Below are 11,252 nucleotides of genomic sequence, written 5' to 3'. Positions count from 1 at the left end.
TATTCTGTGTCTAAATTATTTAAGTGCAAGGTGGGGTTCTAACTATAATAAGAAGTACATTTAGGTCACCATGAGCTTTAAAATACCATCTCTATACCTTTGGAGAGTGATTCAGTCATTAATGTTTCTCAATGTAGCAAAAGGATCTGTCCTTATAGAAAGCCACAAAGCATAAAGAAACCCAATTCTTTCCTTTTTGCTTGTGATCCTAATGAGTAGGTCAAAACTTTGGGTACTAATTTTTCCATCAGTGAAGAGGGAAGGAGGACTAGATTGTTTGAGGACCCTTCCAGTTTTCATGTTGCATGACTCCTAAATCTAATTCCTGTTTTACTACTGCCCAACCTCTGCATTTTGATAAGTGAATTGAGTCACGTTTTTTTCATCAGTCAATTGAGGATAAGGTCTTATACTGATTAAGAGAATTGGGAGTGGAATTCCTAAATAGAGCGTAACGCTTTGTGAGAATAATCTGCACTCTCACCATCTCCCCATACCTGCAGTGAAGCCTCTTCCCAGATGTCTCTCAACTCTTTGGAAGAAGTAGAAGTGTGATATAGGGATAAGGACAGTTCTCAGTCTTCCTTTTGCAGTACTTTTCCTCTCAGTCTCTAACTTAAGAGAAATTACAAGTGACTGCTCCTAAGGTTTCTTCAGTTGGCTAAATTGTCTCCTTTATGTAGTCTACCTCTGCCCTCTGGTGGCCAGAATATGCTACCACAATCTATTTCAAAGAACTGGCCTCAGCATGAACAGTTCTTCAATAGGTCTGCAACATTGGAATTACATTATCTGAGCCTATTTGTCCTTTTGTATTATGGTTTTCTTGAAATTCTAATAAGTGAAACAGCGTTTGAGATATAATAGGCAATCAATAACTCTTAGTTTACTTTGTGTTTGCTGCAAAAAAAATTTATTAACATTTGGCTCAAAATATAGGAGTGTTAAAAAGATGCCTAATGGTTTCAGGGAGAGGCTCAAACAAGAATCCAGACACTAGGGGGATGCAGAAAGGTCCTCAAAGGCCTCTGGCCTCTAAAGGCTCCTAGTCATCCTTGAGGGTGAGCCTTTTGAAGAAATGCTCAACCTGCTCAGCCTTGGGGCTGGCCAGCTTGCAGAGGTTAGTCAGGTTGTCACCCATCTTCTAGATGATTTTCACCTCCTCATCCAGGAAGTGGTTCTTCAGGAAGTCACAGAGATGAGGGCCTGTGCTGGTAGAATCCAGGATATGCACATCCAAAAGGGCCTGGTTCAGGTTTTTCTCCAAGGTCATGGCAGCTTCCATGGCATCCTGAGTTTTACCCCGCTCATCTTGAGAAAGCTTCTGCACCTTATGGAAGAAGGCCTTGCTGCCGCACTGGTTTTGCATCTTTAAGAGACAGTTAGCACCCTTGTGCTTCCCCTCAGCCTGCTCACGGAAGAAGTGGCCCACACCCTCCAGAGCCATATCCTGGTGGCTAAAATAGAAGCTCAGAGAGAGGTAGGTGGGCAAAGGGGAGGGAGGGATGGAGAGAGACTTTGCTTGGGACAATTGACATACAATATAGTGTGCAGATGATGTTTTGTTGAGTTGTACACTTGAAACCTGTATGGTTTTGTAAACCAATGTCACCCAACAAATTTAAATAAATAAAAATAAGGCAATCTGCTGTATTAGATTAAATGCTTAAAGTTATATTAGTAGCCCAGCCAGTGTGGCACAGTGATTGAATATACACCCATGAACCAAGAGTCACTGGTTCGATTCCTGATACCGGTTATGCCTTGATCCCCAGTAGGGGGCATGTTCCTATCTATTTCTCTCCCTTCCTCTCAAATATCAATAAAACGTATTTTTAAAATTCTATGAATAAATTTGTGACCAATGGGGAAAAAATAAAAGACCATTCAGCTAAATTTTAGCATCCTCTAGAGTTGACCACAATCTGCACTTCCAACTTGGTTATTCTGTACAGTTCAGTGTACATGTTGCCCCAATAGACCATTGGCTTCTTACACTCCATACCCATGTCTGTGAGTTTGCCTTTGCCAGGCTGCCTGCTCCTTCTCTCTACCAAGTTAGGCCACACATTCTTTTTTTTTTTTTTTTTTTTTTTAATATTTTTTTATTTTTTACAGAGAGGAAAGAGGACAAATAGAGTTAGAAACACTGATGAGAGACAAACATCAATTAGCTGCCTCATATCTCCTACTGGAGATGTACATGCAACCAAGGTACATGCCCCCAACCGGAATCCAACCTGGGACTTTTCAGTCCGCAGGCTGATGCTCTATCCACTGAGCCAAACTGGGCAAGGCAGGCCACACATTCTTAAAGAATGTGAGTCCTCTTTCTTGAGATTCTAGTTTGATTTCAGCTTTCTTGAGATTCTAGTACTTACTTTACTCTTCTTTCCATCAACTTTCTTGAAATTCTAGTATATATTAGGAACAGATTATTCTTTTTCTTTTCTTTTCTTTTTCTTTTCTTTTTTTTTTTTTTTAATAGCGATGGGAGTATTCAGATTGCCAGCTGAAAAAAGAAATGCTAGGATCCAGCTACAACAGTAGTTCTCAAAGTATGGACTCTGAACCACATCAGCATCAGCTGGGAACTTGTTAGAAATGCAAATTGTTGAGTCCCACCTAGAACCCACTGAATCAGAAACTCCAGAGGTAGAGCCCAACAATCTGGGTTTTAGCAAGTCTTCTAAGTGATTCTGAAGTGAGCTAAAATTTGGAAACTACTGAGCTAGACTTACTGGGAAGAAACTGGCTCCAGGCCCATAGGATGCTTGATTTTCCTGCAGTTAATCTAGTAGTTTCCAAACTTTTTTGCACATTGGAATCACCCGGGAGGCTTCAAAGACTGCTAATGCTTATGACCTATCATCAGAGATCATGATTTAATTGAACAGGGATATGGTCTGGGCTTTGGAAATTAAAAAAAAAAATCCTCAAGTGATTCTAAGGTTCAGACAAATTTGGGAGCCACTGGGTTAATCAAAAGAGAACACACATATTCATTAAGTTTTATTTCCAAATTCCATTCAAGGAAGTTTCCTGATTATTTCAGAGGACTAGAATGTTGTTAAAATTATATTGCTTAAAACATAAGTTCAGCCGGGACCGGTTTGGCTCAATGGATAGAGCGTCGGCTTGGGGACTGAAGGGCCCCGGGTTCGATTCCGGTCAGGGGCATGTTCCTTGGTTGTGGGCATATCCCCAGTGGGGGGTGTGCAAGAGGCAGCTGATCGATGACTCTCTCTCATTGATGTTTCGAACTCTCTATCTCTCTCCCTTCCACTCTGTACAAAAATCAATAAAATATACTTTAAAAAAAACCAAAAAAAACAACAAAAAAACATAAGTTCAATATCCTATCTAAAGAAATTTAAAGATTCAAAGATTCTTAAAAGCCACATCTTCCAAAGTAAGAGGCAAAATAATGCCTACATTATTTTCTTTGAAGGAAATCTATAATTTTGGAGTTGACAAGACTACGTTACTCTTCTCATTAAATATTCATCTATGCCATTTAGCTGTCCAAAATAGGCATCGGGAATGCCTACACAAGTGGAAAGGAACCATCTAGGTTTCTGTACAGTTGAGATGGCCTCTGTGATGGTGATTTTTGGCTGCTGTGGTAAAAAGATGCCTCCCCCTCATCTTCATTTCTAGCTTCACCAGTATTTTTGCCAGCCTCTATTCCCTGGATGACCTCTGTGTCCATCAGCTCCTGAAAGATAACAAGGTCATAATCTATAGTGACAAAATCATGGAAATTTACTTTGTTTGAGACACCAGTGGAAATAGCCACTGAGGGCTACAACTTTTCAATGGCAATATCTGGTTCACTGACTGCTGCTTCTCTGGCAGAACCTGTTAAATCTATGGGGACAATGCCTGCTCTCTGCCAGCATTTCACCACTGTGAACTGCCTGACTGACCACCATGCTGCAGCAATCATGACAATAGCCTGCTTGATATTCACTTTTCCTTGATCCGCACTGCTGTTGAGTTTGAGAAAGTTTTAGAAGGTGGCTCCTGTACATCACTTTCATGGTTTGAATTATGCCAAGATTCAGTGGCTGCAGCACAGCAGTACAGTTTGAGGGCAGATACCCCACCTGAATCCTTTCCAAGCATGGAAGCATGTTGTGAGTGGAGTTGTCAAAACAGCAGGAGGATTTGGCATTCTGCCCACTTTCATCCTGGCATCCATTTGCATCAGCCACTCATAAAACAGATTCGGTGTCATCTGTACCCACTGGCTGGCCTTTCTTTTTAAAATATATATTTTTTATTGATTTCAGAGAGGAAGGTAGAGGGAGGGAGGGAGGGAGGGAGGAAGAGAGAGAGAGAGAGAGAGAGAGAGAGAGAGAGAGAGAGAGAATCTTTGATTGGCTGCATCCTACATAGCTCCCATCTCGGGTAGAGCCTGCAACCTGGGCATGTGCCCTGACCTGGAATCAAACCATGACCTCTTGATTCCTAGGTTAACACTCAATCACTGAGTCACACCAGCCAGGCTGGCTGTTCTTAAGGCAATATGGGTTGGCTGACCTACCAACAATCTTTTCTTTCTGTCCCCCATTACAACAAAGAAGTGCTATCAATTACTATTTTTGCTTTCTTGTCCCTTCTGTAATTGTCCCCTTTAGCAATCAGCATGTGCTAGGGAAGCGACTGGAAAAACACTTATGTCCTGTTAACATTAAAGATATCATCTGGGCTACAGTCAGCAATCCTATCTAATAAAGAGGGAGTATGCTAATTGACCATCATTCCATCACAAAGATGGCTGCATCCACAGCTGAGGCCAAGTTCCCATAAGAAGCCTTAACAAGCAATCAGCAGGGACCTGAAGCTATGCCCTCCTTTACCACTGTGAGGCTTGACAGGGGACCTCAAGGCATGCCCCCTCACCTTGGTCTGAGTTGGGGGACCTCAGGCCACACCCACCCCCCATCCTGGTACCAGGCCAGGGGACCTGAGGCTATGTCCCCTGCCTGGCAGGGCTTGACAAGGGTGGGACTGGCCGGGTCTGGATCTAGCCCAATTGCGGGGAGGAGTGCATCTGGGTCTGGGTCTCACGCGATTTTGAGGTGCATGTGGGTGGGCAGGGACATGACTCTGGGTCCTGTGGTGCTCCCCAGACTCTGACAGGAGGAAGATTTTCATATATTTTCAAAATTTCACTAATTTTCTTTCATCTCTGACACTTCTATTATAGAGAAAGGGCAAGTAGCAATATTAAATTATTAATTAATCCCCTTTTAATGTGCATGAATTTTGTGCACCGGGCCACTAGTCAGTTTTATAATTTCCTCTGCATGACACTCATTAACCTTATCTTTTCCTAGACCAGAGGTTAGTAACTCTTTAGTCAACAGAGCAGCAAACCATGGCTCGTGAGCCGCTGTTTGCCAACCACTGTCCATTAATCTGTCACTATTCTCTCCTAGGGGTGTCGAACTCAATCAGAGAAGGGGCCAAAATCTAAAATCCAGCCTAAATCGCGGGCCGAATGGTTTACTGAACAGTCATAAACTGACAATGTCATAAACTGACAGCGGAGTGCAGTGATGACAGCGCGGTGCGGGCCACATTGCAAGGCCTGGCGGACTGGATTTGGCCCGCGGGCCTTGTGTTTGACACATGTGCTATAGACTATTTTCAAAGCAATTTCTGGAGATCCCTTAATTTGTTCAGCCAGCCCACACTTCCTTGAAAATTGTCATAGCTAAGCACGTTGGCCAAATTTAGTGCTTTTTTCCAAATGACCGAACTGGTCACGAGAATGTTTTTGGCACCAATTTCTTGAACCCAAGCAAAACAGCCTTATCGATGTCGTCATGGAGAGTGTTCCTCATCTTTTTCCACTGGGGTTCCACAAATGCCTCCTCACCTTTTCTTCAAATTTGGCACGATTCCTTAAGAATGTAGACGAAGTAGAAGGAGTGATACCAAATTTTTTGCCACATCATCTTTCCCCTTGCCTGAGTCTGTAGCTTTTACAACTTTCATTTTCTCTTCCAGGGAGAACTGCTGACATTTCTTGTTCCCCTTGTTTGCCACATTTGCAGAATGAGGATTGGGCCACAACTACCAGGCTGTGTCTTTTCCTTCTCATGTTTTGTTTTGCCACAAGTGCGGAAAACTGAGAAGGCAAAATGGAGTACAGATCAGGAACTAAAGATAATGAATTAACCCTAACAGATGGGTTCAAATTAAAAAAAAAGAATCCTATTAGGACCCCTGGCCAGTGTGGTTGTTAGTTGGGCATCATTCTATGCAGCAAAAGGTTGCCAGTATGATTCCCAATCAGGGAACTGCTCAGGTTATGCCATAGGGGTGTCGAACTCAATCAGAGAAGGGGCCAAAATCTAAAATCCAGCCTAAATCGTGGGCCGAATGGTTTACTGAACAGTCATAAACTGACAAAGTCATAAACTGACAGCGGAGTGCAGTGATGACAGCGCGGTGCAGGCCACATTGCAAGGCCTGGCGGGCTGGATTTGGCCCGCGGGCCTTGTGTTTGACACATGTGGTTATGGGCTCAATCCCTGGTAGAGGGCATACAGGAGGCAGCCCATCGATTTTTCTTTCTCCCCTTTCTCCCCCCCCCCCACCCCGCCCTCTCAATAAATTTTAAAAACCCTTTTTTAAAAATTCTATTAGGAAATGATAATATAAGGCCAAAGTCAAGAGAAGATAGGATTCATGCTATTGACTTTTTGTAGAGGTTACCTTAGAACATTTGAACAAGAAGAGATCTTACAAATAATCTAGTTTATTTGTACTTCCTGAGCCTCCATAAAAATAATAAGTGTCTGCTCCATCTACTATAAGAATAGCCTGAAATAACAGACGGTAAGAGTTATTTGCAAATAGCAATGCACTATATAAATTCAAGGGATTATATGAGTTATTTTATAAATGCAGAAATTGAGGCCCAGGGAAGGGGTCTATCTAGGTTAATATAGCTCAGATTTTTTTGGTTCAGATTTTTTCTGCCACTCCATAGTTCTGCCTGAAATTCCACCAAAATGAGATCTTCAAAGCTCTACCAAGCTCTACCACCATTTGCCTGGGAAGGATGTTCACTGTGAGAAGATGTTTATGGTAGCCATGTATTCATTTAATGAATATTTTCAAGTGTCAAGTGGTAAGGATTCTGTGATGAACAACATAGTGAAGGTCTTTACCTTTATGAAATATAATGTGGTGGGGGAGATAAACAAGTAGATGAATTAGAGTGTGTTATGTGCTACAAAGGAAATAAACACAATCCAACTGTAGCAGTTTTGGTAATTGCCTGCTTAGACCTTTTATCATGAGAATCCTCAAAGGACAAGAAAAGCTGTTGTGACATTATGCTGCCTGCCTCTTCTGAAAAATGGCTTCTACCACCACCTCCACACATCTGTCTGTCTATTCATGGCATCCTCTGTGTGTTAAGCATTGTGTTCGATGCCAGCCATACTGAAAGGGAGTATAGTGCCCACCTTTGAGGAGCTTACCAAGGAAAAAGAAGACAAAACTGGAGTGTATGGAATACTATACGAAAGGTTACAAAATACTATGACTAGAACATAGAGAAGTAGGGATGATCAACTGGGTAAGGATATTTCCTTCATGAGATAGAAGGAAATATGTATAAAGGCAATGAAGTACTATAGAAAAAAAAATAAGTCTTTGAACACAAAAATAGGCATAAAAAGGAGTTTAGGCTGATAATGGGAAAATAATAGGCGTTTACAGGTTACTTTTTAAAAATAATATGATCAGAGTTGCACTTTACAGAGTCCTTTGGTTGCAAAGTGGAGAACCTAACGGGTAAAATCCAGTTTCCTAAGAGGTGACCCTAAGTCTAAAGGCTAGTCAAGCAGACCACATAGAGTTTGGATATGTTCATTTGAGTCCTCAGGATCTTAAGTAAAAAGAAAGATGACAGCTGTGTTAAAAATAGAACTGAAGGTGTCATAGAAAAAACAGGGAGATTAGTTAGAAGGCTGCTGAAGAAGTCCAGATCTGGGATAATGCTGGCTTGGATTAGAGTAATTGTGGAGATAGAAGAAGTAGTCATTTCAGGGCTATGTTTTTGCAGATCTTGCTGATGGACTGGATGTGAAGTGCATGAGTCAAGGATAACTCCTAGATTTCTGGCTTGAGCACTGAGTAATCCAGTGGATGGTGGCGCCATTTACTGAGATGAGAACCAATTTTGGAGGATCTACTTCATAAACATATTTTGTTACTTTACATGCTTAGTGCAGCTTTCATGTGGCAGGATTGGAATTCAAACCCAAGTAAGGCTCACCAGTGTTCTTAATACTATAGAGTGCTGTATAGCTTGCTCTGGGAATTGACATGGAAAGAGAATGAAGCAAGAGCCAAACCAAAATGTTGTAGGTCAAAAACTAAGAAATTTGATTTATAGTCGAAGAGTGAACCAAAAGACTCGGAGGGTTTTAAGCAGGGGGTGATTTGTCAGATTACAGTGCAAAAAGATCAGTCTGGCTATTGTGTGTAGAAGGACAAAGAGGGAGGTGGGAAAAAATTGCATCAGTCCAGGCAAGATATGATGGTGACTGGGAAAAGGTTGGGTGACAGTGGTAGCTAGACAAGAGTAGGCATTTTGGAAACACATTTGCAAGATACGATGGTCGTGGGTGGGTGGGAGTGGAAGAGGGCATAGAGGGGATAAATGATCTTGGAAAAGAATAAAATAAATATATAAAAAAGAGTGAGGGTCGTGCGGGGACTTGTACCAATGTGGGACAATCACAATCTCTGACATCGGCGGGAAAGGTCAATACAATCCACATCTGATTCCAGGGCCTTCCATGGGGTCATTCAGTTCAGTTTGAAGCACTCCCGGAAATTCACCACCATACCTGTGTGGGGAGCGGTGAGAGGGACGGGTTGAGGGCAGAACGCCGCAGTGAGGAGGGCGGCTTGGTGCAACACTAAGGAGAAGCCCATCCTGAACGAGCGGGGACTGAAGGAGGAGGGCAGGGGGCGGGCCTCGGCCGCGGTGCTGACTGTGGTGGTGCCCTGGCGTCCTAGGGCCCGACGCAGCTGAGGAGTGAAGCGGGGCCTTGAATCTCTCACTCCCGGCACAGCCCCGCCCCAGTTACCTGAAAGCCCTAGGCCAATGACTGGGGGCCGGGGAGCAAGGACCTCCCACTTTGAGCGACCACAGCTTCCTCCCCCCCTTCCAGAACTTCCGGCCGGAAGTAGTTCGTTCCCGTTAGCGGTCCCCTCTACATCTACTAGCTGTTCCTACGGGCCCGCCCCTACAGCTGGGGTTGGGCTGCTGCGCTTGCGCGAGGGATGCACGCAGGCACTCCGGCGGCCGCTTCCGGTGCGCCGCGAGGGCCGCCGGGACGGGTCTCCCAGGCGATCCGAGGTTACTGTTGCTGCTACTGCTGCTGCTGCTGCTCCAGCTACCGCTGCTGCCGCCCCCAGCGCCGAGCCGGTGCCGCGGCGACGCCCGCGTTTCTGCCGTCTTCCCCGGGCCCTCTGCAGGCGTCGCGGAAGACCCTGCGGAGTGACCTGTGCTCCCACACCCGCCCTCCAAGACCACCTACCGCGACCCAGAGGAGGAGGAGGAGGAGGAGCAGCGAGAGGGGCTGTCGCGACTCCGCGCCGTGTGTCGCCGGGCGGGGCCGCGGGTCCTGGGCTCCTCCAGCCCCCGGGATGCGCGCACGAGCCCTCGCCTCCACTTCCTTGTTGCCACTGTCACGACTGGAGCCGCCTCTCGCCGGCAGCGGGGAGCGCGAGGGCGCGGGCCAGCCCGCTCGTCGAGCCCCCGGGCCGGGCGCCTCCGGGAATGTGAGCCGCGCGGTGTCCACGCTCCTCGGGGTAAGTCCCGCCCTTGAGCGCCACGCCGCTCCGCGCCGCGACCGGCTAGGGCTAGGCGACCTGGAGCGAGCTGGGCGGGGTGGCTCCCGAGCCCCCGTTGCCTTCTGCAAAGTAGGAGCCGTGAACCGTAGTCTCCTCCCGCATTCGTATTCGGCACCTTTGAGGTTTGTGGGACCCAGGGAGGGAAAGAAACTCATCCAGAGTCCAACCATGGTCCATAGCTGAGCCGTCCACGCTGTCGCATGAGGTTGGGAGGAGAATAGGATGGGGCACGGGAAGTGTCTCGCAGATTGCAAGCACTGCCCGTAACTCTGCTTTGCAGGTGAGAAAACTTAAGACTTAGACTAGATTGCCCAAGGTCATAGAGCTCTGCGGGCGCTGTTAAAATCTGTAACTTAAATTAGAATCCCGTTTTTCTGCCCTCCAGAGCCCTGGTTTTAACCTTTATATTGTCCTGCCTTTTTTTTTTTTTCTTTTTGGCGGGGAGGGGCGGGGGGAAGGGGCTGTACTGAGGCCTAGGATCTGAAGGCAATCGTAGACCCAGGCTCTGGTGCCAAAACCCTATGTGCTCTCTTGCAATTATTGCTTTTCTCCGCAAGACTCTGAAGGGCTGAGAAATCAGTTCTTAAGGGCAAAAAAGGACAGTATTCGCATGGCCTTAAATTGAAGGCACTGGCCTCTTACCCAGCCAAATTGTGGGTTATGTTCTCTGTCAGGGTTGCACTATGACAGACAGTGTGTGGGGGTGGGTGGGTGTGTGTGTTTTACAATGGGAAGGGAAATAATTTAGAGATGACACAGAACTAGAAATAACTTTGGAAATAGAATACAGTGTTCTTATCCTAGAGTATATCTTTAAAATTCTAGGTGAAATTTTTTTTTTTTTGTCTGTATTTTCTACCAAAGGTGTTTTTAGCTTTCACAGCATCCTCCAAGGGATTCTTGCCTCCCAAAAAGTTGGGAGTCACTGATTCCAGTCTCTTTGTCTCATGTGAGGAACAAACTGAAATTTACGGCTTGTCAGGGATGACATGGTGAGAGCATTAGACTTGGATCCAGGTCTCCTGATTCAACGTGCTGTGCTGTCTTTCTCATTATACCCCATATGATACCTTACCATCTGTGTAGTGAGGTCTAACTGAGATGTGAGTGGGCTTTGTAATACACAGGTCAGCCCTGGGTTTACTGCCGCAACTCCTTCCCAGAATCCTAAATTCTCTCCAAAACTGACAGATTTTTAGGAGCAAGCATGTTATTTCATTCTCATAAAATTCACTTGGTTTTGGGGAACCTTTCTGCCTCCAAGGATTGAGTCTCAACTTAAAATGTAGCCACAACTAACTCATTCAGCTGTTGTGTGCCTTTCTCTAACTAGGAAAAGCTATTATAGATTTTCTGTT

The 11,252-nt window shown here is 45.1% G+C and overlaps 1 protein-coding gene and 2 long non-coding RNA genes across 5 annotated transcripts in view; 1 reads left to right on the top strand and 2 right to left on the bottom strand.

Annotated features, from left to right (window-relative positions):
- Positions 1–382: 382 nt before the first annotated feature.
- On the bottom strand, positions 383–9,175 carry LOC311622824. Its single transcript, XR_014795034.1, has 3 exons — positions 8,883–9,175; positions 3,338–3,718; positions 383–3,084 (listed from the first exon to the last, which is right to left on the bottom strand). It is a non-coding gene; the product is annotated as an uncharacterized lncRNA (long non-coding RNA).
- LOC311622825 lies at positions 4,300–6,610 on the bottom strand. Its single transcript, XR_014795035.1, has 3 exons — positions 6,528–6,610; positions 5,639–6,317; positions 4,300–5,433 (listed from the first exon to the last, which is right to left on the bottom strand). It is a non-coding gene; the product is annotated as an uncharacterized lncRNA (long non-coding RNA).
- A 175-nt stretch (positions 9,176–9,350) lies between the features above and the next one.
- The window catches only part of HMGXB3 (HMG-box containing 3), a 43,260-nt gene continuing 41,358 nt past the window's right edge, over positions 9,351–11,252 (top strand). For all 3 annotated transcript variants that reach the window (XM_084884200.1, XM_084884201.1, XM_084884199.1), the window contains exon 1: positions 9,351–9,852. The gene's annotated coding sequence lies outside the window, so the exon portion shown is untranslated. The remainder of the gene's footprint in view (positions 9,853–11,252) is intronic.

Source organism: Pipistrellus hanaki (assembly GCF_964339955.1).
Source record: "Pipistrellus hanaki genome assembly, chromosome: 5".
In the NCBI taxonomy this organism is placed as follows: domain Eukaryota; kingdom Metazoa; phylum Chordata; class Mammalia; order Chiroptera; family Vespertilionidae; genus Pipistrellus; species Pipistrellus hanaki.
The sequence above is the reverse complement of the archived record's forward strand: the minus strand, read 5'-3'. Positions and strand labels throughout refer to the sequence as shown.